At 49.3% G+C, this 27286-nt stretch overlaps 1 long non-coding RNA gene across 1 annotated transcript in view; it reads left to right on the top strand.

Moving 5' to 3' along the window:
- Positions 1-1595: 1595 nt before the first annotated feature.
- The window catches only part of LOC101906463 (uncharacterized), a 42836-nt gene continuing 17145 nt past the window's right edge, over positions 1596-27286 (top strand). The window contains exons 1-2 of the long non-coding RNA XR_009490918.1: positions 1596-3008; positions 27087-27225. This is a non-coding gene — a long non-coding RNA (uncharacterized lncRNA). The remainder of the gene's footprint in view (positions 3009-27086; positions 27226-27286) is intronic.

Genomic DNA, 27286 nt, shown 5'->3' with positions numbered 1-27286 from the left:
GGGCAGGGCCAAGTGGTTAGAGCATCACTGCAGAAACATGCCAGGGTTCGAGCTTGTGAAGCTCTGAGTATATGTGATGTTAACTGATTAGTACTCAGGGAGCAAGATGAAGACTTTAAAGAGAGGAGGAAGGGATGGAGGTGCCTGGGAGGAGTAGAAAGCCTGTTCAGATTTGATCAAACTTGTCCCCAGATGTATCCTACAGAGACGTCACCTGTATGTGGCATGATGTATGGGCAGGTGTCTACACCGAAGTATTTTCTGTAATAGCAAAGGCCTGGAACTAGGCTGGAAGTCCACCAACAGGATAGCGTTTGAATATGTTACGGTTTATCTGAACATTGAAATACTACATTTTTGTATTGCGTGTGAGGTAACGTGGTTTACACTTTTCTAAATGTTTGGAAAAAATGGAGAATATTTTGTGATATGTGAAAATTACATGATATTCAAATTTCAGGGTCCATAAATGAAGCTTCATTGGAACGCAGCCACGTTTATTCATTTCTGTGTCATCTGTGTCTGCTTTCCCACCGATGGCAGAGTTGAAAGAGGCCCTATGACCTGCAAAGCCAAAGATATTTTACTATCTCATCTTTTGGAGAAAAAGTTTGTTAACCTGACAAAGGTCTCTGGAAGGTTGCACGAGAGATGAACCACAGTGACTGCCCTGGGGCGGGGAAGTCCAAAGGGCAGAGTTGGAAAGGAGACTTCTTGCAGTATGATGTTTGTAGTTTTTGAATTTTGAGTCATGTGAATGTTTAACCTATCTTAAAGCTTTTAATTTGAAATTTAAAAGAGGGAAAAAGGATGCTTCCCATCCTGAAGGAAGAGAAGGGAGGGAAGGAAGAAACGGTACCCAGATTCTAGCCCTTTGGCAATAGATCTGGGTGAGGTCATGGGCCTCCAGCCAGGAGAAACTAACAGGTGAGTTTGGCCTTGACTTGCTAAACCACCCAGGACAGCTCCTCTTCCCTGGGGCTGAAGGGTCAGTGAGTCTCACCTGCCAAGAGGCCCTGCCACAGAAGGGCCTGGAAGACTGGTCTCTATCTCTTTGCCTGCTGTGATAACAAGGGAAACGGACAAGGAAACCCAGGCTGTGGCCTCATCAGTCATCGATAAACAAGAAACCAGTGGATTGGGAATGTGCAGCGGTGAGGAGGACACAAGGACTCCGGACACTGAGTCCTGGTCCTGCCTAGCCACGCACTGCCCCCGTGACCTTAGATTAACCATTTCCCTTTGGGGCCTAGCTCCATCTCTGTCAACAGGGGCTTGGACCAGATGATGGAAATCCACCTGCCACCCCCCCACCCCCTTTGCCCGCTCCCACCTACTTTACCTATTGGGCATCCCTGCAAGACTTTACCGAGGCCCTGGGTTGAAAAAAACAACAGCAAACCAGTCCAAACGATAGCCAGTCTCGCTTAGATGGTCTCCAGGCCGAGGGGTTTCGTCACTCCATAGCTCTGAGGGTCAAACCACCTCCCCGGATACAATCCCTTCAGGTAGGGAGATCAAAGGAACATTCTTCAGTCACGGGCTGAGTAATGGGGATCCCCAGAGCTCTGGGTGATGGCTTTTCTGACAAAGCAGCGTCGGGCAGGAAGTGGCTGCTGGGAGGGTGGTGTCAGTGCACATGGTGGACGGCTCCTCTGGAGCAGATCCAGGCAGATGCCTTAACAGCCCAAGAGCTGCAGCCTGCTGGTCGGTCCCTGGGGAGGTCCTGCTAGAGGCAGGGCACCTTCAGTGGAGGTTGTTCCCCCTGAGCAAGGCATGTGGCTGCATCTTCCTGGCCCTCGTGGTCAGGAACAGCCAGCCCAGAGTCTGGCCAGCATCCTTAGAGAGGACTGGGTGTAGGGCCCACGGCTGCCCTCCAGGCTGGGAAGCCTCTCCTCTCCCTTCTCCCTCTGCCTCCCTGTCATAACTTTGTCCTAAGTTTTGCTCCAAAATTTTCCTCTTGAACACAGAAGCCAACTTGGAGGTGCTCCTGACTCCCAAACTTGAGATTGAGCAACAACAAAAATGATCACAATAGATTATAACTTATAGAATAAGAGGAAAAAATAGGAAATAATACGTCTGTAATGATACAGTAAATATTTGAGTAAACAAATAAGGGAAAAGGGAGAGCCTTCTTACAGAAAAAATTCTGACTGTTGAATATTCGAAGGCGTGAAGGAAATAGAAAACCACCCTTGGCAGACACCCACGGTCGTGATTGTTTTAAGCAAGACTCATCAGCGGAAACAAACATTTGCGGGTGAAAATAAGATGAGAAACAGGATGTTTACATCATCTCAAAGTAGTTCCCCATGAGATGCCTATTAACTCAACGGGGAAAAGAATAATTTTACAGTGGAAAAACCTGCAGACCCCACCCGACTCGGGTGATCAGAATCAACAAGTAACAGCTTACTGGCCTCGTGTGCTGCCTGATAGGATGTGCTGAGAAGCGCACAGCATCACTTCTGTGGTGTTCTTGTCAAAATGCACAACCCGGGGCTTCCCTGGTGGCTCGGTGGTAAAGAATTTTGCCTGCTAATGCAGGAGATACGGGTTTGATCCCTGGTCTGGGAAGATCCCACGTGGCTCGAAGCAACTGAGCCCATGTGCCACAACTGCTGAGCCTGAAAGCTGCCACTCCTGAAGTCTGTGAGCCCTAGGGCAGACAAGAGAAGCCACTGCAATGAGAAGCCCGCACTTCGCAACTAGAGAGTGGACCCCACTCGCCACAGCTAGAGAAAAGCCCGTGCAGCAAAAAGATCCAGCGCAACCAAAAATAAAAAATAAATAAATTTGGAAAAAAATGCACAGCCTGAGGACACAGCAGACCAACTCCCATGGAGGCATACTCTACAAAACCGCTGGCTAGCACTCAAGAGCACAAAGGCCATGGCCGAGTAGGTGAAGGTGCTGTCCCAGCTGGAGAGACTAAGGAAACATGTGCTACGGTGATCCTGGATTGGCTCTGGACCAGATGGGGAACTTGATGAAATCTGAATGAGGTTTGTAGCTAATGCTAATTTCCTGGTTTGGATGACTGTACCATTAATTTGTATAGTGTTAACATGTGTGGAAACTAGGTGAAGGGTATTTGGGGATTCTTTGTACTGTTTTGGCAATGTTTGTAGAAGTCTGAAGTTATTCTGAAAAAGTAAAACAGAAACTTTTTCCTGAAAAAGTAAAACAGAAACCTTTTCCTCCTTTGGCCGACTTCCCTGGTCACTCCTAGCTGTGCATAGCCAGCTGCTGGATGTGGTGTATGCATACGATTTATTTATGTGTCTGCCTCCTTCAAACCCTGAGTTCTAGGAGGGGGTCTATGTCTCATTAATCTTTGCTTTGGTCTCATCTTATAAATCTTATTTGGGTGGGAGCTGACTGGCTATTCCTCATCAAGATACTCCGTCCTCTATCCACTCCCACTGTAAAAAGCACCACGGTCTTTTCAGCTGCTTAGACACCAAAGTCCTAGGGGTTGTCTTCCATACGTCCCTTTTTCTCTCGCCCCAGGACTGGCAAGTCCTGTTGGAGTTCTCCAAAGTTCATCACAAACCAGAGCACTTCTCCCCTCTCCTCTGCCAGTGCTCTCAGCCAGGGGTTCTCATTTCTCCTCTGACCGTGAACCTCGCTCTCCTAACTGGTCTCCCCTTACCTGATCCTCAAGCTTATTTTCCACAGAGCAGCTGGAGGGATCTTTTAAAGGGAAAAGTCGGGTCTCACATCACTCCATTGAGTGGTTTCCCGTTGCAGTTGGTGTAAAACCCCAATTTCCAGCATGTTCCATGAAGGTTCTATTCTCTCTGCCCTCGCTTGCCCTGCTCCAGCCACATGGGCCTTTCCATAGATATGCTGAGTTAGTTCCCGTGTCTGGGGTGTGAGTCTTCTGCCGATTTTTCTTCTCAACATTCAGGCTTCAGCCCAGTTGTTACCTCCTCAGATAGACCTAAACTGATCTGTTAGCTAAATTAATCCTTTTTGTGTGTTAAGCTTGTTGAAAGTGAAACTGTTAGTCACTCTGCTGCTGCTGCTGCTGCTGCTAAGTCGCTTCAGTCATGTCCGACTCTGTGCGACCCCATAGACGGCAGCCCACCAGGCTACCCCATCCCTGGGATTCTCCAGGCAAGAACACTGGAGTGGGTTGCCATTTCCTTCTCCAATGCATGAAAGTGAAAAGTGAAAGTGAAGTCGCTCAGTCGTGTCCGACTCTTTTCGACCCCATGGACTGCAGCCTACCAGGCTCCCCTGTCCATGGGATTTTCCAGGCAAGAGTTCTGGAGTGGGTTGCCATTGCCTTCTCTGTTAGTCACTCAGTCCTGTCCAACTCTTTGAGACCCCATGGACTGTAGCCCACCAGGCTCCTCTGTCCATGGGATTCTCCAGGCAAGAATACTGGAATGGGTTGCCATTTTCCTCCTCTAGGGGATCTTCCGGCCCCGGGGATCGAACCCAGGTCTCCAATTTCATTATCTTGTTTTATTGCAGGTGGTAATTATTGTACACTTTACCATCTGAGCCACCAGGGAAGCCCATTAGTTTGTTAGGGCTTCCATTACAAAGCACCACAGACTGGTGGCTTAAACAGCAGAGATTTACTGTCTCCTATTCTGGAGGCTAGAAGCTTCTAAGATCAAGGTGCCGGCAGAGTCGGTTCCTTCTGAGGGCTCTGGGGAGAACTTGCTCCATGCTTTCTCCGAGCTTCCAAAGGATGGAGCCATCTTTGGTGTTCTTGACTCTGAGCTCTCTTCCTCTTCACACGGCATGCTCCTGGTGTGCCTGTCTCCACATTTTCCCTTTTATAAGGATACCTGTCATATTGGATTAGAGCCCACCCTAATGATCTCTTTTTAACGCAATTACCTCCATTAAGACTCTACCTCCAAATAAGGTCATACTCTGGGCCTTAGGACTTCAACAGCTTTTGGGGGAACACAGCTCAACCCATAACCCTTCCCATTCCCTTGTTTTATTTTGGTTAGCCCCTTTATAACCATCTTAGTGATCTCATTTGTTCGTGGTCATTGTCCGTGTCCCTCCATTACAACATAAGCCACATGAGGGCGAGGATCTACCCCAGCTTTGGTGTTCGGTCCTTTTCCAGCCTTGCAGAGGGACACTAGCCCCTATTTCCATAACCATGTCACCCTGCCGAGCGGTTTCCCATTACAGCTACTATAAAACCTGTTTCCAGCATGTTCCATGAAGGTTCTGGATCCGTCCCTCGGCTTCTCCCAGATAAAAGGAACAGACTTACCCTCATTCCTTTTCATAAGCAACTGATGTGCTTGCTACACGTTCATCACTTAGCTCAAAGACCAGTCAAAGATCTGCAGCATCAATACCGAGATCAGCCACGAATCTCAAAGCCCCAGAAGTGCTCTCCCTCTGGCCAGTGCAGCTTAGCCTGAGGGCTGTGGGACTAGATGGCTTGGCTCCACCACTTAAGCTGAGACCTGGGTGATACATCACTTACTCACTCTTTGCCTCAGTTTCTCCAACTGTAAAATGGAGAGAATTTTTTTTTTAAACTGTAGACAATTTAAGAGTATCTCCCTAGTAAGTTGTTGTATAAAATGAGATCCATACGTGATGAACAGAATGTTTGTCCACTAGGAAGTGCTTTATGCTAATCTAGGTCTCATCCTTTATATCTGGTCTGAGGTCTTAGGAAGTCCTGGTGGACAAAGGGACCAGAGCCCAGGAGGCCTCTGTGGTCAGCTGGGCACACAGAGGCTCCAGGTCACTGCTCAGTCTCCATCCCCATCTGCCCCCAAGATAGCAAGCCAGCATTGGGGAGACTTTGACCTTAAGATGCCGGGTGGGCCTTGGAGTTTCACTGGTAACTTCTGGCTGATTGAGGAGAAGAAAAAGGAGGATCTGAGTCCTCAGAGTCTTTCTGAGCACCCCATGTGAGGTATGTGCTTCCAGATGACTCAGCAGGCTCAGTTTCCTTGGAATCGGCCACTCTGGCTGGAAACTGATCGTGTGGTAACAGCCCCACTCAGCCACCCCCAGAAAAGCTGACCCACCACTCAACTGACTTCCTGATTTAGCCACTATATATAGCCATATGGGTAGACCTTTCTATATGTGTGCACTTAGAAACCAGCGAGCCTGAAAATACCCCTGCCCCATAGCTCATTTCTTTGTTTTCTGTAGGTTCCTTGTTCTAATTTTACCAAAGCTCAGGAAACTGGAAATTGCTGTCAGAATGGAGTGACCTCCGTGGGTGGCAGGAGGGCCAGAGGACGGGCTCTGTTTGAGAGCTGAGGGTATCCATTCCCAGCCCAGCTCTAAAGCCAGTGTGCTGTGATGCTTGGAATATCCGCCTCCTTGCTAGAGCTCAGTGTCCTTCAACTGAAGGAAGACCTGAACTTGACGGTCTAAGGTGTTTTCTTGCCCTTCCTTTCATTGGCTGAGTGCAAAAGCTGACACCGACACATCAGAACAATTGATTCCTGTTCATTCACTCAGTTGACAAGTATTTGTTGAGCACTTAACTGTGTGTCTGGTAAAAATCTCTAACCTTAGGGACTTAAATTCCCATTCGTTCTCAGTCATGCTCAGTCTCCTCTGACTCTTTAAGATCCCCTGGACTATAGTCCTCCAGGCTCCTCTGTCCACGGGATTCTCCAGACAAGAATACTGGAGTGCACTGCCATTTCCTTCTCCAGGGGATCTTCCCAACCCAGGGATCAAACCCATGTCTACTACATTGCAGGCGGATTCTTTAACACTGATTACCCAGTAGGGGTGACAAATAGTAAACCAGATAAATAAAGATTATACGGCTTCCCTGGTGGTCCAGTGGTTAAGACTCCACCTTCTAATGCAGGAGGTGAGAGTTCGATCCCTGGTCGAGGAGCTAAGACCCCACATACCTTGGGACCAAAAGCGTAGACCAGAAATAACATTGTAACAAATTCAATAAAGACTTTATTAAAAAAAATAAAGACATAAAAATATTTAAAAGTTAATGAAAGATAAAACAAATAAATATTATAGTATGTTTGGTGATAGGTATCATACAGAAAAAGAAAGTGATCACAGGACAGAAATTGGAGGAGGGTGGTGCAAGGAGGCTGGGGAAGGCCTCACCGAAAAGGAAGTTTTTGTACAAAGACAGGAATGAGGCTGTGCCCAGGAGGAGAGGCAGTGAGCACGTGGAAACCCGGAAAGGCGTCCAGGCCGAGGAGCTGCAAACCCCAACCCCTTAGGTTGGGAGCATGCCTGGTGAGTTTGAGGCCCCTGTGGTTGGAGGGGTGTGAGAAGGGGAGCGAACCCTAGGAATGCAGGCGGAGAGGTAGTATGGACCACTGCTCCAGACAGCATGGGGCCCTGCTGAAGGGCACTGCCCTGACCCCTGTCTTCACAGGATAGTCTACCTCCTGGGATGTTCACAACAGACTACAGGGCACAAGAGTGGAGGCAGGGAGGCCATTGAGGAGACTACTGCAAACCAGGCAAGGGCTGACGCGGGCTTGGAGCAGGGTGAGGGAGACATGGGGAGAAGCGGTCAGAATCTGCATGTTTGCTGATGGAGTGGGTGCGAGTATGAGAGAGACAGAAGTCAGGACTGACTCCAAGGTTTTCAGCTTGAACAATGATGGAACTGTCGTGAATTCAAGTGAAGAAGACTATGGGAGGAGAAAAGATCGAGGACTTACTAGTTTTGGACCTGTGAGGAGAGAGATGCCTATTACACGGCCCAGTAGAGGAGCTGAGTGGGCAATTGAGTGTGTGTCTGGAGGTTGATTTATTGTTGCTTAGTTGCTCAGTCATGTCTGACTCGTTCTCGAGCCCATGGACTGTAGCCAGCCAGGCTCCTCTGTCCATGGGATTTTCCAGGCAAAGAATGCTGGAGTTGGTTGCCATTGCCTTCTCCAGGGGATCTTCCTGACCCAGGGTTGGAGCTGCAACTCCTGCCTGGCAAGCAGATTCTTTACCACTGAGCCACCTGGGAAGCCCTCCACTCTGGTACCTGTGCTTATAAGATGCAGGATGGAGCTGTGCTCGGATCGCAGCAGGAAACCCTTTCCCAGCTGTTGTCCAGGATGCACATGGAATCCAGGCTCCTGCCTGAGCAGCCACTGGCCTGAGGTCTTCTGCAGGGGGCCTGAGGCAGCTGCTCCCAGTGCGGGGTGGGCCTGGGGAAGCTGTCAGCCCTGCCCCAGCAAGCCGCCTGCAGGCCCTGCCCAGGAAAGGAGGAGGGCCAGAGGTCCTCACTGGGCTAGAGAGGTGGTGGCTGGCTTTATTCTTCCACTGGTTTTCCTTTTGTGGGCAAAGAGAAGCTTGACTTTCCTCTGTGATAGATGCTAACAGGGGAATAAGTGCTTGGAATACCAATGACATACACGATTTTGAGAAAAGGGAGCGTGGTTCCTAGTTGACATCTCTGTCATCCTCCAGTTTTCTCTTGGGAACTTGAAAAACATTTCTCTCTTGCCTGCCCAGAGGTAATGGCCAAGTCTGCATTTTTCCTGGGATCTCTAGGATCCAACAGAACCAGCTCTGGAAGCAGCTGGAGTGTGGGGATCTCTGGCCTCGAGGAGCGTAGGCTCAGCATCCTAGACAGACTCTGACCTTCACACACCTCCAGCTAGCTCCCGGGTCCTTTTTCAGTGAGCCTGCACATAGCCCAGCGGGGGAGCTCTTGTTTTACTTCTGCTAGGCACTTCCACTGCACACTGTTTTGTTTAGCATTTTATATATATAAACATGGGCTTGCCAGGTGGCTCAGTGGTAAAGAATATGCCTGCCTATACGGGAGACATAAGAGATGAGATGCTGGTTTGATCCCTGGATCAGGAAGATCCTCTGGAAAAGAAAACGGAAACCCGCTCCAGTATTCTTGCCTGGAAAATCCCATGGACAGAGGAGCCTGGGGTCTCTGAATGGTGGGATTTGAAGTGATTTTCATTTCTTCTTTCTTATCTATATGTTTCAAATTTGGTAAAAAGATCTACAGATTCCCTTTGTAGTTTTAATTAATAATGATGATAATAAAGAACGAGGTGATGAATCCCTGAAAGCCCCTGGCCTGCCACGGTCCTGGGCTCAGAGCCCCCAGTCCCTACAGTTTATGGGGTCACAAAGTGATCACAATCACAACTGAGTGAGTGTGCACGTGTGCGCACGTGCGCGCGTGCGCACACACACACACACACACATTAAGGCATTTAGGAAGAGGAAAGAACTTGAAAGAAGGCATGGAGACAAAATTCCAAGGAAGTGGAAACCTTGAGTCATGTATGGGAGACAGAAAATCATGCTGTTTGACTGGAGACACTAAGCTTGGATGACAAGCAACCCTCTCTCATGAGGTCTCTCTGGGGATTCAGTGAGTTCTAGCATAGACAGCCCCTGGCACACGTTGCAGCTTACTGAAGCTTCAGCTGTTTTCTGCCACCCCCACCCCCGGCCCCGACATCGGCACCTCTGCCAAGTGGGGGTCTCTGAATTCTTGGAACACTGACGGGCAGAGGACTGGCACTTTCTCCACTGTTACCAGTCTCTCTGGCTGAAGGCCCTCAGTCCCTAGTTTTAGGGGCCATGGAATTTCCCTCCCCGTGTACCCACTCCCTTTCAGGGATTCATCGCCTCCTTCTTTATTATCATCATTATTAATTAAAACTACAAAGGGAATGTATGATCTTTTTTTTACCAAAGTTGAAACATATAGAGAAGCAAGAAGAAATGAAAATCACTTCAAATCCCACCATTCAGAGAGAACTCTGGTTAACATGTTAGGGTACCTGTCTCCTCTGGACTTTACCCCATTCATATGCTTGTTTAAATAAGTGTGTGTATATATTTGGGCCAAGGAGTCAGCATCCTCATCCCCAGGCCCTCGTTGGAGGCCCCCTTCGTTGGGCAGGGCCCCAGATCACTGTGGGGGCTCTGAGCCCGGGACCCTGCAGTGTGCTCCCCTGCCCCAGCCGAGCCTGGAGCTGCCTTCTCCCTGCCCTACACCAATGCCCCATCCTGGGGCTGCTTTGTGACCCCTCCCACGGACAGCTTGTGTGGGACGATTGCATCAGAAGGAAAGCCTGCAGGCAGGCCCCTGGAAATGAATTGGGCCTTTATGTGAAAAGCCACTCTCTGCTGCATGTCCAGCGCCTCCTAAGTCACTTTGCAAGGTAGGGCATCACTAATGACTAAGATAGGGAGAGGGTAGGGTGGGAGCAACTTTACAACAGCTGGAGAACTTACTGGCAAATGCAAGGGTGATACTGGTCAGGCTTTCTCAATTCCTCCCGTATCTGGGGCAGCGGAGTTTGCTTTCACTCTACCATGGAATTTCTCAGCGGTCTTAAAAGTCATACTGGCTGTGATTTATTGAGCATATGTCCTGTGCCAGGCCCTTTGCAGAAAGTATGTTTAACCCTTACCTCAATTTTACAAACTAGATAAGGAAACAGGAAGGCCAGTGGCTCGAACCAAGCCCTGCCACCAGTAAGAGAGTAAACAGAGGTCTGAACCTGGGCAATCGGACTCTAGAGCCCAAGCTGTTTATTTTTGCATAAAAGTAATATTTATTAAAGTGACTTATTCCCATAGTTAAAAAAGTCAAATGGGGCTAAAATGTATAGTGGGATCCAAGGGCCCATAGCTCGCCCCTCTCTGTTGCTATGCCCTGCTCCCCGACTCGGTGCCCGGTACCTTCGTGCTCAGTCATGTCCGACTCCTTGTGATCCCATGGACTGTAGGCTTCTCTGTCCGTGGAATTCTCCAGGCAAGAATACTGGAGTGGGTAGCCATTTCCTTCTCCAGGGGATCGTCCTGACCCAGGGATTGAACCTGTGTCTCTGGCATCTCCTGCATTGCCAAGTGGATTCTTTATCGCTGAGCCACCTGGGAAGCGCCCTCCCCCCAACTCAGTAGCTGCTTTTTTTCCTTCTCTTCACTATAGATTAAAATGTTCACCTAAATGCCTTTTATAATACATTTTTTTTTTCAAGAACAAATAATCTAGGACTTCCCTGGTGGCCCAGTGGCTAAGACTCCATGCTCCTAAAGCAGGGGGCCCAGGTTCCTTTCCTGGTCAGGGACCTAGGTCCCACATGCCTCAACTAAGATCCAACACAGCCAGATAAGAAAATAAAAATATTTTTAAAAGAAAGGATAAATAACCCCCCTTTCCCATTTCTCAGTTTCTTCTACTTGTACCAATTTCCCCCAGTTCCTTCAATGGCTCTATCAGTCCCTAGCAGTAATTTGCCTGCTGCCCAACAGTGCTGTATAGCCAGTCCTTGCCCTGTGTACCTCACTCTGGAAACTTCCTTTCCCTGTGCAGTTTCCACTGCTCAGTCTGGGCTGGCTCCTTGCTCTTGGTGCAGAGACTTCCCTCTGTTTTTTCCTTTGCTGGAGCCTTGGGCTTCACTGGTGGCTTAGCAGTAAAGAACCCCCCTACCGATGCGGGAGACATAGGTTTGATTCCTGGGTTGGGAAGATCCCCTGGAGAAGGGAATGACAACCCACTCCAGTATTCTTGCCTGGAGAATCGCATGGACAGAGGAGCCTGGTGGGCTGCAGTCCATGGGGTCGGGAAGAGTCAGCCATGACTGAGCACGATGCATGCCTGTTCCTGGGAGCCATGGCTCCCTCTTTTATGATGAGCCCAGGTTTTGAGAGTTGCTTGTCTAAAAACATCTTTATTTTCCTCACATTTGTTTGATCATTGGGGTGATTATAAAATTCTGGGTGGAAAATCATTTTCCTTCAGAGTTTTAAAGGTATTTTTCTATTATGTTCTATTCAGTGTATCTGGAAAGAATTTTGATACCCTTCTAATTACCACTCCTTTGTCTGTTAGGGATTTTTCTCTTTCTGGAGCTTTCTTTTAGTTTCATTAAAAAAAAATTATTGACGTATGGTTGCTTTACAGTGGTGTGTTATTTTCTATACAACAAAGTGCATCAGCTGTATGTATACACATACCCCTTCCTCTTGATCTCAGGGCAGTGTTCCAAAAGATTCAAGGCAGAAGCTGCAAGGTCTCCTAAGGCCACGTTTTAGAAGTCAGGCAGAATTCCACCGAATTCTACTGGTCAAAACAAGTCAACCCAAATTCAAGACCTTTTCTCTTGATGAGAAGAGTCGTGAAGTTGCATTGTAAAGGGACATGTATTCAGGAATAAGAAGAATTGTTGTAGCCATCTTTCAAGAGGAAAAAAACCTATGATTGAGGGAGAGAAAAATAAATGCAGGAGATCAAGCTTCTGTGTTTAACTGGAAGTGATACAAGTATCACCCACACCACCAGAGTCTGTGTCCTGGACATAAACATAAGATCTTTTCGGAACTTCGCTAACCAAACCTCCATCGTTCTAGGTATGTGTGAGCATGCGCACTGTAACCCCAAACTGGAGAGGGGAGTAGGGCGCAATGAGCTCAGTCGAGTTCACTTCTTTGTGACTCTGTAGACTGTAGCCGGGAGAAGGCAATGGCACCCCACTCCAATACTCTCGTCTGGAAAAATCCCATGGGCGGAGGAGTCTGGTAGGCTGCAGTCCATGGGGTCGCTACGAGTGGGACTCGACTGAGTGACTTCACTTTCACTTTTCACTTTCATGCATTGGAGAAGGAAATGGCAACCCACTCCAGTGTTCTTGCCTGGAGAATCCCAGGGATGGGGGAGCCTGGTGGGCTTCCATCTATGGGATCGCACAGAGTTGGACACGACCGAAGCGACTTAGCAGCAGCAGCAGCAGACTGTAGCCGCCAGGCTCCTCTGTCCATGGGGGTTCTCCAGGCCAGAATACTGGATTGGGTTGCTGTTTTCCTCCTTCAGGGAATCTTCCCGACCCAGGGATTGAACCCACGTCTCCTGCATTGGCAGGCAGATTCTTTACCACTAGCTCCACCTGGGAGCCCCATCAGATCAGATCAGATCAGTCGCTCAGTTGTGTCTGACTCTTTGCGACCCCATGAATCCCAGCACGCCAGGCCTCCCTGTCCATCAACAACTCCCGGAGTTCACTCAGACTCACGTCCATCGAGTCAGTGATGCCATCCAGCCATCTCATCCTCTGTCGTCCCCTTCTCCTCTTGCCCCCAATCCCTCCCAGCATCAGAGTCTTTTCCAATGAGTCGACTCTTCACAGGAGGTGGCCAAAGTACTGGAGTTTCAGCTTTAGCATCATTCTTTCCAAAGAAATCCTAGGGCTGATCTCCTTTAGAACGGACTGGTTGGATCTCCTTGCAGTCCAAGGGACTCTCAAGAGTCTTCTCCAACACCACAGTTCAAAACCATCAATTCTTCGGCACTCAGGTTTCTTCACAGTCCAACTCTCACATCCATACATGACCACAGGAAAAACCATAGCCTTGACTAGACGAACCTTTGTTGGCAAAGTAATGTCTCTGCTTTTGAATATGCTATCTAGGTTGGTCGTAACTTTCCTTCCAAGGAGCAAGCGTCTTTTAATTTCATGGCTGCAGTCACCATCTGCAGTGATTTTGGAGCCCAGAAAAATAAAGTCTGACACTGTTTCCACTGTTTCCCATCTATTTCCCATGACGTGATGGGACCGGATGCCATGATCTTCGTTTTCTGAATGTTGAGCTTTAAGCCAACTTTTTCACTCTCCACTTTCACCTTCATCAAGAGGCTTTTTAATTCCTCTTCACTTTCTGCCATAAGGGTGGTATCATCTGCATATCTGAGGTTATTGATATTTCTCCCGGCAATCTTGATATTAGCTCGTGTTTCTTCTAGTCCAGTGTTTCTCATGATGTACTCTGCATATAGGTTAAATAAACAGGGTTACAATATACAGCCTTGACATACTCCTTTTCCTATTTGGAACCAGTCTGTTGTTCCATGTCCAGTTCTAACTGTTGCTTCCTGACCTGCATACAGATTTCTCAAGAGGCAGATCGGGTGGTCTGGTATTCCCACCTCTTTCAGAATTTTCCACAGTTTATTGTGATCCACACAGTCAAAGGCTTTGGCATAGTCAATAAAGCAGAAATAGATGTTTTTCTTGAACTCTCTTGCTTTTTCCATGATCCAGCAGATGTTGGGAATTTGATCTCTGGTTCCTCTGCCTTTTCTAAAACCAGCTTGAACATCAGGAAGTTCACGGTTCACATATTGCTGAAGCCTGGCTTGGAGAATTTTGAGCATTACTTTACTAGTGTGTAAGATGAGTGCAATTGTGCGGTAGTTTGAGCATTCTTTGGCATTGCCTTTCTTTGGGATTGGAATGAAAACTGACCTTTTCCAGTCCTGTGGCCACTGCTGAGTTTTCCAAATTTGCTGGCATATTGAGTGCAGCACTTTCACAGCATCATCTTTCAGGATTTGAAATAGCTCAACTGGAATTCCATCACCTCCACTAGCTTTGTTCGTAGTGATGCTTTCTAAGGCCCACTTGACTTCATATTCCAGGATGTCTGGCTCTAGGTCAGTGATCACACCATCGTAATTATCTGGGTCGTGAAGATCTTTTTTGTACAGTTCTTCTGTGTATTCTTGCCATCTCTTCTTAATATCTTCTCCTTCTGTTAGGTCCATACCATTTCTGTCCTTTATCAAGCCCATCTCTGCATGAAATGTTCCTTTGGTATCTCTGATTTTCTTGAAGAGATCTCTAGTCTTTCCCATTCTGTTGTTTTCCTCTATTTCTTCGCATTGATCGCTGAAGAAGGCTTTCTTATCTCTCCTTGCTATTCTTTGGAACTCTGCATTCAGATGTTTATATCTTTCCTTTTCTCCTTTGCTTTTTGCTTCTCTTCTTTTCACAGCTATTTGTAAGGCCTCCTCAGACAGCCATTTTGCTTTTTTGCATTTCTTTTCCATCGGGATGGTCTTGATCCCTGTCTCCTGTACAATGTCACGAACCTCATTCCATAGCTCATCAGGCACTCTATCTATCAGATCTAGGCCCTTAAATCTATTTCTCACTTCCACTGTATAATCATAAGGGATTTGATTTAGGTCATACCTGAATGGTCTACTGGTTTTCCCTACTTTCTTCAATTTAAGTCTGAATTTGGCAATAAGGAGTTCATGGTCTGAGCCACAGTCAGCTCCTGGTCTTGTTTTTGCTGACTGTATAGAGCTTCTCCATCTTTGGCTGCAAAGAATATAATCAATCTGATTTTGGTGTTGACCATCTGGTGATGTCCATGTGTAGAGTCTTCTCTTGTGTTGTTGGAAGAGGGTGTTTGCTATGACCAGTGCATTTTCCTGGCAAAACTCTATCAGTCTTTGCCCTGCTTCATTCTGTATTCCAAGGCCAAATTTGCCTGTTACTCCAGGTGTTTCTTGACTTCCTACTTTTGCATTCCAGTCCCCTGTAATGAAAAGGACATCTTTTTTGGGTGTTAGTTCTAAAAGGTCTTGTAGGTCTTCATAGAACCGTTCAACTTCAGCTTCTTCAGCATTACTGGTTGGGGCATAGACTTGGATTACTGTGATATTGAATGGTTTGCCTTGGAAACAAACAGAGACCATTCTGTCGTTTTTGAGATTGCATCCAAGTACTGCATTTCAGACTCTTTTGTTGACCATGATGGCTACTCCATTTCTTCTGAGGGATTCCTGCCCGCAGTAGTAGATATAATGGTCATCTGAGTTAAATTCACCCACTTCATTCCAGTCCACTTCAGTTCACTGATTCCTAGAATGTCGACATTCACTCTTGCCATCTCTTGTTTGACTATTTCCAATTTGCCTTGATTCATGGACCTGACATTTCAGGTTCCTATGCAATACTGCTCTTTACAGCATCGGACCTTGCTTCTATCACCAGTCACATCCACAGCTGGGTATTCTTTTTGCTTTGGCACCATCCCTTCATTCTGTCTGGAGTTATTTCTCCACTGATCTCCAGTAGCATATTGGGCACCCATTGACCTGGGGAGTTTCTCTTTCAGTATCTTATCATTTTGCCTTTTCATACTGTTCATGGGGTTCTCAAGGCAAGAATACTGAAGTGGTTTGCCATTCCCTTCTCCAGTGGACCACATTCTGTCAGACCTCTCCACCATGACCCGCCCACCTTGGGTTGCCCCACGGGCATGGCTTAGTTTCATTGAGTTAGTCAAGGCTGTGGTCCTAGTGTGATTAGATTGACTAGTTTTCTGTGAGTATGGTTTCAGTGTGTCTGCCCTCTGATGCCCTCTTGCAACACCTACCATCTTACTTGGATTTCTCTTACCTTGGGCGTGGGGTATCTCTTCACGGCGGCTGCAACGGGAGCACTAAAGCGCAGGCAGCTGCGACAGGTGCACTAAGCCAGCGGAGAGGAGCTACCTCATGTTCGGGGTCAGGGGCAGAAGCCGGGAGGACCTGGGGTATCTCCTCTCAGCCGTTCCTGCGCCGTCACAGTCTGGCACTCTCGGCCACTGCCCCTGACCTCGGACGTGGGGTAACTCCTCTTGGCCACTGCCCTTTGGTCCTGGGGTCCTCCTGGGAGCCCCATAGAGCACAATAACTGCTATCAAAGGGTTTTCAGTTCAGTTCAGTCGCTCAGTCGTGTCCAACTCTTTGCGAACCCATGAACCACACCATGCCAGGCCTCCCTGTCCATCACCAACTCCTGGAGTCCACCCAAACCCACGTTCATTGAGTTGGTGATGCCATCTAACCATCTCATCCTCTGTCATCCCCTTCTCCTCCTGCCCTCAATCTTTCCCAGCATCAGGGTCTTTTCCAGTGAGCCAGTTCTTTGCATCAGGTGGTCCAAGTATTGGAGTTTCAGCTTAAGCATCAGTCCTTCCAATGAACACCCAAGACTGATCTCCTTTAGGATGGACTGGTTGGATCTCCTTGCAGTCCAAGGGACTCTCAAGAGTCTTCTCCAACACCACAGTTCAAAAGCATCAATTCTTTGGCACTCAGCTTTCTTCACAGTCCAACTCTCACATCCATACATGACTACTGGAAAAACCATAGCCTTGACTAGATGGACCTTTGTCGGCAAAGTAATGTCTCTGCTTTTGAATATGCTGTCTAGGTTGGTCATAACTTTCCTTCCAAGGAGTAAGCGTCTTTTAATTTCATGGCTGCAGTCACCATCTGCAGTGATTTTGGAGCCCAGAAAAATAAAGTCTGACACTGTTTCCCCATCTATTTGCTGTGAAGTTTCAAAGGGTTTAGCAATGGAGAAACTTGGATCAGATCCCAGTTCCACTGCTTACAGCCCTGTTACCTCGGCACATCACTTAGTCTTTCTGAACCTGAATTCCCTCATCTGTAAAGTGTGGTTTGTGTAAAATAAATGAATACATGGGAAACCCATTCTTAGCACAATGTTTGACACAAAGCAAGTGTTCAGTAGTACCAGTGAGTGAGTTTTTTTCTGGGAAGATATTACCTTTCTAGTTATTTAACCACTGGAGATGGAATTTGAGAAAAGAGTTTAAGTCTAAGTTTAAGTTTGAGTTAAGTTTAAGTTTAAGGTGTTTCTTAGAGAAACACCTTCCAGGGCTTTTGCGAGGATTCAATGTATTAAAGCACCAGAAGAGCGCCTGACACATGATTTCTAAACCCTTTGATAGCGGTCATCGTGCTCAGCCAGTGTTTATGTGTGTCCCTGCCTGCCTAGGTGGGCATGTCAAGCATACCTGGGCTCTGACACAGCCACTGGGAGGACCATCCCCACCTGTCAGGGACGGGGGTGTTTGTTCCATCAGGTTTAACCTGCTGGCAGCAGGTTAAAGTCACTGCGTCTGCTCTCCAGGGTCCGAGCGGTCAGTTCACAGATCTGCCCAGTCTCTCTGGCAGGGGTTCTTAATCTGGGTGTTGTGATTGAGCCTCAGGGGCTGGTACAGAATGCACGGGGTGTGAAAGCCTCTTTCTGGGGTGAGCGTTCACAGGTTAGATCCTCAGAGAGGTCACTCACCCTCAAAATACTGAACATCTCACTGTAGAGGCTCTTCTGTCTTTCCAGTTTATCTCCTCCTCGTGAGGTTTGGACTGAGAGAGAAAGATGTGTACTGTGTTAGCATTATGATTAAAGTAGGAGTCAACAGTACCTGAAAAGGCCTGCTGGGCTCTCCTTCTGCAGAGGGGGTGAGCTTCATGATGAACAACCCTATGGACTCCACTTTTTGCTGCCCAGTGGTCTGCTTTTGCATTCTGGCCTTTAGCTGTTTGCAAAATGTGGATGACTACTCTAGTGGCCACCCGTGAAGTGAGCTGGTTTTCACCAGGTCCATGCTGGGTCTACAGACCATGGATCCTGGGCCCCGCATGTGTGCTCTATCCTAACCTGTGGGTTTGGGTGCATCGAAGAAGTTCTCACGCTGCACCCAGGAGCAGACAGGGGAAGGTCAGCCTTGTCTGGTGACCTCCAGTGACATCTGCCTAAGGAGATCACCAGCTCTTCCTCGACAGACGTTTTCTCATGCTGGTCCTTCTAACAGTCACATGTACGACCAAAAACATTGACGTTTAAGGGTGGGACTTTCCTCATGAACATGGCTGTGTGTAGTCTTTAAAAGAAAAAAAAAAAAAAAAAAAATCCCAACAGAACTGCAATCACTAAGCTAAATCTTGCTCTCAAGTTTAATTTTTTAATCACCCTCCTCTCTTAGAATTCAAAGGCAGAGAAGAGGATTCACCCAAACTGTGAAATATTCCCTGGATGATCCAGTTCTAGGAGGGTTATGCAAGACCCTTGGAAAGAACTCAGGGAGTGACCCGGAGCCTGACTTGACAATACCCTAGGAAATTCGGTGGCAAGCAGAAAGTGAATTCTGGAGCCCTTTGGGTCGTGTACAGATTCACCACAGGGCATCGACTTTGCCCAGCTGAAGGCTGTCTCCCTCTGCCCCCTGCTCACAAGCTCACGGGACAGCACTCAGCCTCTGGCTGGGGCCTGGGGAGGCCGCCAAGCCCAGGGCAGCTGAGACCAGGGTGAGTTAGCCTGTGTCTGCAGACGGCCCTTCCCCCGTGCCTCTCACCACAGGGATTCAGTGACTCACTCTGAATAAGGCACCATAAATTTCTTCCTAAGAACACACTTGTCACTGAACCATTCCAACAATTTGGCAGGACCGGAGATCTGGCTCAGGGCAGTGGGGCCAATAGGTAATCCCCTGTTTATAAAGTGTTTCCCTCTCAGGGCTGGAGAGGGGCGAGGACCCTCCAGTCAATGTCACACATTCCATTTAGAGCTGGAATGCTCACACCCACTTCACAGATGAGGGCTGGAGTGACTCGGCCCTCAGGCAGCACTGGGGAGGCCCTGCAGGTGAAGGATCACAGTGGAGGGGGCGTGAATCTCACCTCTGTCTGTTCCAAGCTGGGCAATGACCTCAGGCAGCTTCCTTAATCTCTCTGGTCTCTCTTTTCCTCATCTGTGAAATGGGATACTACTTGACTCAAGAGGCTTTTGTGAAGGTATGGTGAGGCATGTTGGGTTCAGAGCTTTAAGAACAGCCAGCAGGCAGTAAGGGCTGCGGAGATTAGGGTTCTGTGCTGACCCCGGCCAGGTGCCACGTGCCTGCCTCAGCCCACACCTCCGTCTGTCTTACTGCCGTTCTCTCCTTTGGCACTCCGTTCTCTCATTTTTTTCTTTTTAAATTTCTACCCCCCACCCCGTATTTATATTTATTTATCTGACCGTGCCGGCTTTAGTTGCCGCTCACGGGATGTTCCATCTTCACTGTGACCTGCGGACTCTTTAGTCGCAGCATGAGGGATCTTGTTCCCTGACCAGGGATCAAGCCTGGGGCCCCCTGTGTTGGGAGTGCAGGGTCTTAGCCTCTGGACCACCAGGGAAGTCCCTCATTCTTTCTTTAGAATGAAGAAAGGTGGCCACTCCTCCCTTAATACTCGCAACTGGTATTCGAGGGAGGTCTTCTTATCCGCAGTGAACAGAGGTTGGAAACTGAGGCTGGGCGAGTGCAGGTGACTTCCCCAAGCCCACCACTAGGGGCGCGGCAGAGCGGGCAACACAGGGCACAGCAGCTCATGGGGGAGGGCAGGGCGGCCCAGGACCCGAGAGCAGCTGCCAGCAGGGACGCTCGGACGCGGCCGAGTATTTCTGTCACTGCATTCTTCCCAGGCAGCTCACTCTTGGGGCTCTGGACAGTCGCCAAGGAGGTGTGCGCGAGAGGGCAGAAGGAAGACTTCCTGCGGAGGCGGCAGGAGGCAACGGAGCTGCCGTTTACCGAGCCCTTGATCGGTGCCCTCCGCGCTGAGGGTGCATCTTTGACCCGCACCCGCTCCTGTGAGCCAGGCCCGGTGCAGTCCCTACTCCACAGCCTGCACCTGGGTGTCCTGCTGTGCTGCTCATCTCTCCACCCGGGGCCTCCCATCAGTGTGGCACCGAGTTCGGCCAGAGCAGTCCATTTTGGAAACCACATCAGGCTCAATGACCTCCACCCGCCACCAGGGGCAGAAATGGTGGGCCTTGTATTCCTTCAGGGGCCCCCAGGCCTCTTACTAAGCATCCTTGAATGTGTGTGTGTATGGATCTGTGTGTGTATGGATGTGTGTGTATGTGAATGTATGTGTGTATGTGTGTGTATGGATGTATGTGTGTGTGTATGGATGTATGTGTGTGTGTGTATGTGTATCTAAGGATGTGTACGTGTGGATGTGAGTGTGTGGATGTGTGTGCATGAGTGTGTGTGGATGTGTGTGCATGAGTGTGTATGGATATGTGTGTGGATGTGTGTGCATGGGTGTGTATGGATGTGTGTGTGGATGTGTGTGCATGAGTGTGTGTGGATGTATGTGTGGATGTGTGTGCATGAGTGTGTGTGGATGTGTGTGTGGATGTGTATGGATGTGTGAGTATATATGTGGATGTGTATGCATGAGTGTGTATGGATGTGTGTGTGTGGATGGATGTGTGAGTGTGTATATGTGTGGTTGGATGGAGTGTGGATGGATATGTGTGTGGATGGATATGTGAGTGTGAATGAGGGACAACTCCTGCTGTTTTCATGCTTCCCGGGGGGCATCAGAGGGGGCATTGGCTAGGCAGCCTCCTCAGGACTGCCCCCTTGAAGCTGGACTGCGGTGGAGTGTCTGCGGTGGAGCTGGACTTGATTAAACAACGAGGCAGTCATGGAGCCCACAGGTCCTCTGCCTCTTTCTGCAGTAAACTGACCAGGCCTTCCCATGAGGATGGGAGCGAGCCCTCTGAGAGCGGAGCCCTGCCTCCTTCACCTTTGCATCTCCATCACCCGGAACAGTGCCCGGCCCTCGACAGGCCTTTGACGGCTGACCAGTGATGGACTGATTGATGATGATCTGATGGACGAAAACCAGCCAGCCCCGGGATAAACAGGAGCCAGCGTGGCAGGGACTTGCTGGGCCACTGAAGGCTGACGGGGTTCACAGGGCTCCCTGGGCAGCGGCAGCGTGGAGAGCTGAGGCAGGCTGGATGGAAGGAGCATGAGGGGGACTCCAGAAAGCACGGCTTCAAACCGGCCGAGGCCGCTGTCAACGGGAGGTGTCGACAGCCTGGCTGGGGGGTGGCGGTCTGGGAGTCGAGGGATGCCTGGCCACACACTGGGCCTGTGTCATGAGACATCAGGCTGCTAAAGGACTCCTGTCCCCAGCACTGCCTCCTCTGTCTCTGACCCAGAAGAAGGGGCTGTGGGGTCCCGGAAGCCCTCCGGACTGGGAGTTACAAGATCTGGGTTTGCAATCTCTCTGCTAGCCGCTCCCGGTGACACTGGGCCTATCCCTCCATCTGTCCATCGTAGCTCCCCAGGACGGTGGTGGATCCAAGAGGCTTTAGTCTGAGAAGGCCCTGGACCCCGCTTTGCCCCTGTCTGTCACAGCTGAAGGCAGTTACCCCGCCAAGGCACCACGTCCCTCGGGTGCCTCCTCTAGCGTGAACTGTCCACATCCCAGCCCAGAGCACCGAGCCTCTCCAGGCCTGGTACCCACTCCTCTGCATCCTGCACCTGGCGTGGCCCACCCTCCTGTCCTAGAAGCCTGGCCTCCCCGTGGAGCAGTCCTGACACAGAAAAGGAAATCGTTAGCATAATCACCAGTTCAATTCTCTCTCCTCACTTCCCTGTGAAAACCATTTGCTGGTGCCCGAGGCAGGGCTTCTCCCGCAGCCAACAGGCCCAGCGGTGGTGAGGTTTGGGAATTGTGGAATCCCGCGCTAATTAAGTGGAAGTGATACTCCCAGGCTCGCGTTCCTGCCGCTCTGAACATAGCACATCAAACGCAAAAGCGGCCCCTGGAAATCACAGGGAAGGCCCCGAGGAATGTGAAGGACAAAGATGATTAGAGGGCTGGGAAATGAGATGGATGTGGGATGAAAGGTTAAGGCAGTTGAAGTATTTAGCCTGAAGGGAAGAGGAATGAAGGGCAGGCCGCTTAATCATTCCCTCCTCTGTTGTAGAAACACGATTCCCCCTTGATTCTGTCCCTCCTCCAAGCCAGTGTTCTCTTGTGCTGGCTCTGAATCTCATGCATCTCTGTGCTCTGTTCACTTGTCCATTCGCTTTACCGTCTATGGAGCATCGACTCTCTATCAGACACTTTGCTAGCTTCTGGCGATGAAAACACAGAGTCTCTGCCTTGAATGTCAAGTGGGAGAAGTGGGCCCATAACCCCAAACTACCGACACTATAGGACTGGTTGGGCTAGAGGGCTTCAGGTCCCGTCTCTGCTCTCAGAGGAGGGAAGGCCCAAGTGTCAGGTGCAAAGGAAGCTCGTGATCAAAATGGGTCCTCAGTCCTGTCTGGATATCAGGGAAGGCTTCCTGCAGGGGGTGACCCCCAAGTGCAGTCTTTACCATCTGAGCCACCAGGGAAGCCCCTCCAAGTGCACCTTGAAGAAGGACTCAGTGAGCCAGGCGCTGAAACCGGGAAGGGTTCCTTTTCAATTTACACTGGATCTGCTTCTGTGCCCTTCACCCTTTTTTGTTTTTATAAACATACCTAACAGCCCGCCTCAGGGAGATAACCTGAGCCGCCCACGTGTGAAGGACTGTAAGGAGGGGAAGCTGATACATCCCCCTGCCTGAGGCTTGGCCTTCTAAGCGACTCTTGCAAGGACTGAATAGTCTTTGTACTTGATTTCCTCACCTTCCCCTGTACCCAGCCCCATCTCGGATCCATGCAAGAACCTGGCAACCAGGCCCTGACAAGGTAGTTATTTTGAGGCACTAGTCTGCCATCTTCTCCATCTGCCAGCTCCTGAATACAGTCCCTTCCTGATCCCAGCACCTCGGATTCACTGACTTGTCTTGTGGCAAGCAGAGCGAGCTTAGACTCAGCAACAGCGAGGACAACGGGGAGGGCATTCCAGACAGTTGGAGTAGCCCAAGCAAAGGCCCAGATATTCAATGCAGAGTGGATATAGGCTGGTGCAAACTGTAGAGACCGCGGTGGTGTGGGGTATGGCTGGAGGGCCATACGGGGCCCAGATCCCAAGACCCTGACCCTGTGGTAGGGAACGTGGGCTTCAGCTGGATGCACTGCTTTCCGGAGTGTTCGGAATAACCCAATTTTGTGCTGTGTTCAGAGTCCTCCCCAGATAAAAGGTGCTTCTAGGTCCACTAAGTTGAGTGATGTTGAGTTAAGCTAGTGGTTCTCAGGTGAAGGGTGATTGGTGAGAGGGAACATTTCTTTCCTTTTCTGTAGCTATTTTTGAGGCCTGGGATGCTGCTGGCCATGCTATAACACACAAGACTGCCCCTTACAGAAAACTCTGCCCTGGCCCTGCATAGGCTGGACCTCCAGCTCTCTAGATGGCTGTGATCTGTTTGTTATCAACAGTCTCTCCACTAGTCCCTACACTATATCTCCTCTAGATTATGCATGTCTGAATGGCTGAGTTCAGATAGCCAGTATCTGTGTTACCAAGTCGAAGCTTGCTCTGCTCACCAGGTTACATTTGGGGGAGGGAAGGAAAAAAAAAATCCAGGAGAAGAAGACATCCTGGCTGGGATGGTTGGAGAGGGCAGCACTGGGTGGAGTCAGGCTCCTGGGGGATACTCCTGCCAGCAGGGGGCCATTCTAGGAGGTTCTTCCATCCTAGCAGCCCCCATCAACTGCAGCTACGGGGTGTGGGAGTCAGACACAGCCCAGCAGAGCTGGGCGGATCAGTAAGGGACCCACTGCGTGCTGAACACATATGGGAGCTGAGAAGAGCATCCCCTGTGGCCAGGTTCTTCTTGCCTGTTTTAATTTTCTTCTAGCATCCTTTAACAGATATTTTAAGGTTTGTTTGCCTGGCTCTGCTGTTCACTCCCCTTCCCACCCAGAATGTTGGCCCCGTAAGGCAGGGACTTTCATCTGTATTGTTCACTGCTTTATTCCCAGGGTCTAGAACAGTGCTAGAATTGATGGAGAAGACTCTTGAGAGTCCCTTGGACTGCAAGGAAATCAAACCAGTCAATCCTAAAGGAAATCAGTCCTGAATATTCATTGTAAGGACTGATGCTGAAGCTCAAACTCCAGTACTTTATCTACCTGATGAGAAGAACTGACTCATTGGAAAAGACCCTGATGCTGGGAAAGATTGAAGGCAGGAGGAGGGGGAGATGACAGAGGATGAGATGGTTGGATGGCATCACCAACTCAATGGACATGAGTTTGAGCAAGCTCTGGGAGTTGGTGATGGACAGGGAAGCCTGGCGTGCTGCAGTCCATGGGGTCGCAAAGAGTCGGGCATGACTGAGTGACTGAATTGAACTGAGAACAGTGCAGACATGTAATATGTGTTTCATTAAAATGGGTTGAAGCAACAACTGCTGAAACCTCCCCCCGACCCCAAATACAACACTTTCTGGGACAGACCCAAGTGCCTGGGTGCCAGGCCAGATTCTGCCACACATGGTCCTTCTCCTCTGCACCGACCAACAGGAGAGATTCCCCAGGAGCCGCCCACCTAAACCACGCAGCATCTGTCCATTGTCAAGACAGTGCCAGGCTGATTTAGGAAAAGACACAGCAACTTGACCCACACACCCCGAATCTTCCCTGAAAAATCTGGGATGATGGACTAACCACTAGCTGAGGGAGGAGGGAGTGGGGATGATGCAAAAAGCCAAGCAGGCTGGCAGCCAAATGAACTGTAGCCCGATGACATGATGGTGGCATAAACAAAGGCCCTTGCTGCCTCCCGGAACCGTTGCCAAGCATTGTGACACTTGGGCTAATCGCATCTGAGTGTGCTGTTGCATACGAGGGCCCACAGGCTGGCAAGGCTTCAGTCACTGCCCACTTGCCCGAGGAAGCCCATTCATCATGGCGTGAGGCCAACAGGGCACTCCCAATTTCATGGGGTGAGGGGACCAAAGAGGGGAGCGCAAGTGCCTACTGATCCCCTTGGAAACAAATGTAAGAACATAAAAACCCGTGGGTTGAAACAGGTGCCCAGGTCTAGCCGGGGTTGCCAAGGAGTTTTGTGTCAATGTCGGGGAGGAGGGTCTGTGTACTCACAAGGCTGCAGCCCAGAGGGCTTTTGTTAAGCTTGGGCTCATGGCCCAGGCTGTGGGCAGCAAGGATGTTAGAAATCTGGGTTCAAATCCCAGCTGACCCTTCAGGCTGGTAGTTCCAGGCTACAGAGGAACAGTTTTTCTGAGCTTTGTGGCCTCAGGCAGTTCAGTTCAGTTCAGTTCAATTCAGTCGCTCAGTCATGTCCGACTCTTTGCGACCCCATGAATCACAGCACACCAGGCCTCCCTGTCTATCACCAACTCCTGGAGTTCACTCAAACTCATGTGCATCAAGTTGGTGATGCTATCCAGCCATCTCATCCTCTGTCGTCCCCTTCTCCTCCTGCCCCCAATCCCTCCCAGCATCAGGGTCTTTTCCAATGAGTCAACTCTTCGCATGAGGTGGCCAAAGTACTGGAGTTTCAGCTTCAGCATCAGTCCTTCCAATGAACACCCAGGGCTGATCTCCTTTGGAATGGACTGGTTGGATCTCCTTGCAGTTCAAGGGACTCTCAAGAGTCTTCTCCAACACCACAGTTCAAAAGCATCAATTCTTCGGCGCTCAGCTTTCTTCACAGTCCAACTCTCACATCCATACATGAGCACTGGAAACACCATAGCCTTGACCAGGCCTCAGGCAAGTCATCCATAAAAAGCATGTGTGGGTGAAGGAAGGTTTACCTGTTCTGCTAACCTAACAGGTTTACTGGGAGAATAAATGAGTAGAAGGGCCTTGGGAACCATAAAGCCTGGAGTGCATCTAGGCGTTGGGGGATGCCACCGGGCTGTCTCAGGGACAGGGGTGCGTAGGGAACCAAGGCGGCGGGGGGGGGGGGGGTGGCCTTCGGGTACCTGTGGAAACCAACTGCTGTTCGTATGGCACACCCCTCACCTGCGGGAGATGCCTTCTCACACCTTGAGGTGATTCTTGGAATCGCTTTTAAAGTCTCTTAATGGACAACCCCATGGAGGTCTAGAGATGTACAATTCATCTGGGCTATTATGAACAATTCCTTTAGGCAGATAAATTTATGGTTGGCTCATAGTCACATGGGACTCTCCCTTTGGTAAAGTTCATATAAACTTAATCCTTAAATAACACCAAAAGATAGACGTTAATATACTCATTTTACAGGATGTAATTTTAGAGACTCAGAGAGGTTGGGTGAGTTTCTCCAGGTCACACAGCCCGTTTGTAGCAGAGACAGGCTTTGAATCAAGGGCTCTGATTTCCGGGCTTCCCAGGTGGCACCAATGGTAAAGAACCTGCCTGCTAATGCAGGAAACGTAAGAGACACGGGTTTGATCCCTGGGTTGGGAAGATCCTCTGGAGGATGGCACGGCAACCCACTTCAGTATTCTTGCCTGGAGAATCCCATGGTCAGAGGAGCCTGCCAGGCTACGGTCCACAGAGTCGCAGAGTTGGACACAACTCAAGTGACTTAGCATAGAACTAACACCCAAAAAAGATGTCCTTTTCATTATAGGGGACTGGAATGCAAAAGTAGGAAGTCAAGAAACACCTGGAGTAACAGGCAAATTTGGCCTTGGTATACAGAATGAGGCAGGGCAAAGGCTAATAGAGCTTTGCCAAGAAAACGCACTGGTCATAGCAAACACTCTGTTCCAACAACACAAGAGAAGACTCTACACATGGACATCACCAGATGGCCAACACCAAAATCAGATTGATTATATTTTTTGCAGCCAAAGATGGAGAACCTCTATACAGTCAGCAAAAACAAGACTGGGAGCTGACTGTGGCTCAGATCATGAACTCCTTATTGCAAGATTCAGACTTAAAATGAAGAAAGAAGACAGTGGGGAAAACCACTAGATCATTCAGGTATGACCAAAATCAAATCCTTTATGATTATACAGTGGAAGTGAGAAATAGATTTAAGGGA

Source organism: Bos taurus, chromosome 16 (assembly GCF_002263795.3).
Source record: "Bos taurus isolate L1 Dominette 01449 registration number 42190680 breed Hereford chromosome 16, ARS-UCD2.0, whole genome shotgun sequence".
NCBI lineage: Eukaryota > Metazoa > Chordata > Mammalia > Artiodactyla > Bovidae > Bos > Bos taurus.
The sequence above is the reverse complement of the archived record's forward strand: the minus strand, read 5'-3'. Positions and strand labels throughout refer to the sequence as shown.